The sequence below is a fragment of the Pan troglodytes genome, chromosome 5 (genome assembly GCF_028858775.2).
Source record: "Pan troglodytes isolate AG18354 chromosome 5, NHGRI_mPanTro3-v2.0_pri, whole genome shotgun sequence".
NCBI classification, from domain to species: Eukaryota; Metazoa; Chordata; class Mammalia; order Primates; family Hominidae; genus Pan; species Pan troglodytes.
Genome location: NC_072403.2, coordinates 139,249,348 through 139,252,386, shown reverse-complemented (window position 1 = coordinate 139,252,386; position 3,039 = coordinate 139,249,348). Strand labels below are relative to the sequence as shown.

General features: G+C 43.5%; 1 pseudogene; it reads right to left on the bottom strand.

The window, feature by feature from the left end:
* Positions 1-500: 500 nt before the first annotated feature.
* LOC134810372 (large ribosomal subunit protein uL18-like) lies at positions 501-1,656 on the bottom strand (annotated as a pseudogene).
* Between the last annotated feature and the right edge of the window lie 1,383 nt (positions 1,657-3,039).

The window sequence follows — 3,039 nt, the reverse complement described above, 5'->3', positions numbered from 1 at the left end:
CTCCATAAGGGTTCTGACCCTGCAGCAGACTTCTGCCTGGACATCCAGATGTTTCCATACATCCTCTGAAATCTAGGTGGAGGCTCCCAAACCTCAGCTCTTGTCTTCTGTGCACCTGCAGGCCCAACACCACATGGAAGCCACCAAAGCTTGGGGATAGCATCCTCTGAAGCAATGGCCCCGAACTGTACCTTGACCCCTTTTAGCCACAGCTGGAGTTGGAGTGGCTGACATACAGTGTGCCGGATCCTCAGGCTGCAGAGGAGCAGGACCCTGGGCCTAGCCCAGGAAACCATTTTTCCTTCCTAGGCCTTTGGGCCTGTGATGGAAGGGTTTGCTGTGAAGATCTCTGACATGCCCTGCAGACATTTCCCCATTGTCTTGGCTATTAACATTCAGCTCCTCATTACTTATACAAATTTCTGCAGCTGGCTTAAATTCCTCCCAGAAAATGGGTTTTTCTTTTCTACCATATAGTTAGGCTGCAAATTTTCCAAACTTTTATGCTCTGCTTCCCTTTTTTTTTTCTGTCCATAAGTTTAGTCTCATTATCTGAAAAACCCTCACAGAAAAGTGGTTTAGCTCTCAGCAGTCTGCTCCTGAGCTCTGAGGAAGTCTGCCCTCTTTTGAGCTACCCAATCTTTCTTCTGAGCAAGGGATATTTTGGGAAAGTTCCACCTCTTCTTTTTAACTTCTTTCTTGGACTTCTTTTTGTAGACTGGATTTTCTCATATAGCAGCATGAGTTTTCTTATATATTTCCGTCATGTCTGGAGTTATGCTGTTCTTTACGTATTGAAAGAACTGTTTCTTGTTAGGATCTTCATCTCCTTCCATTAAGTAGTGCATGTAATCTGCAACTTTCTGGCCCATGATGTACTTCTGGTGTACTTCTGCATTAAATTCTTTGCTTTCAGAATCATAACCAGGGAATCGTTTGGTACTGTGAGGGATAGACAAGCCTTCATCCACAGTTCCCTTCAGGACACCAAAAACTTGATTGCCAGTGGTAGTTCTGGCAAGGCTTGCATCCAAATAGTAGGTAAAGGCACCTGGCTGACCATCAATGCTTTCCACATTGTATTCATCACCAGTCATCTCCACTTGGCCTTCATAGATCTTGTCCACATCAAACCTATTGAGAAGCCTGCGGGCTAGCAGCAGGCCAGTACAATATGCTGCAGCATAATTTGTCAGGCCAACATTCACACCATATTTTGGCAGTTTGTGCGCATATGCTGCGCAGACTATCATATCCCCCTCTATACGGACATAAGCAATCTGACAAATGATACGTCTTTTTGTTACATGAACTATCATCCTGTATTTGGGTGTGTTGTATTTATTTTTATCCTGTATCACCAAGCATTGCTGAGAATAATAATCATTTTTACCCTCTCATCGTCTTCTAAATTTCACTTGGTATCTCTTAAAGTAGGCCTTATTGTTAACAACTTTAATAAACCCCATCCTGCAGAACAGAGACCTCTGCTTCCCTTTTAAACATAAGTTCCAACTTTTTTTTTTCTTTTTTTTTTTTGAGACAGAGTCTGGCTCTGTCGCCCAGGCTAGAGTGCAGTGGCGCAATCTCGGCTCACGGCAAGCTCCGCCTCCCGGGTTCACGCCATTCTCCTGCCTCAGCTTCCTGAGTAGCTGGGACTACAGGCGCCCACCACCACACCTGGCTAATTTTAGTAGAGACCGGTTTCACCATGTTAGCCAGGATGGTCTCGATCTCCTGACCTCGTGATCCACCTGCCTTGGCCTCCCAAAGTGCTGGGATTACAGGCATGAGCCACTGCGCCCAGCCTAAGTTCCAACTTTGAACCATGTGTTTGTGAGTGCATATAGCTGAATGCTTTCAGAATCAGCCAGGCCACCTCTTAAATGCTTTGCTGCTTAGAAATTTCTTCCACCAGATACCCTAAATCATCTCTCTCAAGTTCAAAGTTCCACAGATCTGTAGGGCAGAGGCAAAATGCTGCCTGTATCTTTGCTAAAGCACAGCATAAGTAACCTTTGCTCCATTTCCCAAAAGGTTCCTCATCTCCATCTAAAACTGTCAGAGGCTTTTGAGCAAAGTGACTCCATTTTGAGTGAGGGCTGGGAAAATGAGGCTGAGACTTGCTGGGCTACATTTCCAGAAAATTAGACATTCCTAGCTTCTAGATGTTTATGGCTAAGGGAACACACTTATGATGTTTACTGAAACAGACCCAGACTTGGGAGTGTCCAGATATCCTGATATCTGGAGAATAAGGACATTCCCAATTTTGCTATAAAGATAACAATATTGATTCTTGCAAAATATAGTAATTAAGAAAATTAATCCTTTATCACAAACCCTTGTAGCAGAGCACATCTCCCCAAGCACTATTTTTATCCTATAAATATACAAGCATTGTACCTAGGGTGGATGCATTCCTCTTCTTACTTTCAGGAACATCCTACTCTGTCTGTGGAGTAGCTGTCCTTTCACTGCTTTACTTTCTTAATAAATGTGCTTTTACTTTGCACTGTGGAATAACCCTGAATTCTTTCTTGCATGAGATCCAACAACCCTCTCTTGGGGTCTGGATCAGGACCCCTTTCCAGTAACAAAACCACATCAGCCTGGACTTCATTGTCTATATCACTGTCAGCACTTTGGTCAAAACCATTTAACAAGTCTCTAAGAAGTTCCAAACTTTCCCACGTCTTTCTGTCTTCTTCTGAGCCCTCCAAACTATTCCAACCTCTACCTGTTACCCAGTTCTAAAGTCACTTCAACATTTTCAGGTTATCTTTATAGCATTACCGCACTCCTAGTACCAGTTCTCTGTAGTAGTCAATTTTCACACTGCTATAAAGATATTTACCTGAGACTGAGTAATTTATAAACAAAAAGAGGTTTAATTGACTCACAGTTCTGCATGGCTTTGGAGGCCTTAGGAAGCTTACGATCATGGAGAAAGGTGAAGGGGAAGCAGATGCCTTCTTCACAAGGTGGCAGGAGAGACCTGGTGAGTGCAGAAAAAACTCCCACTTTTAAAACCATCAG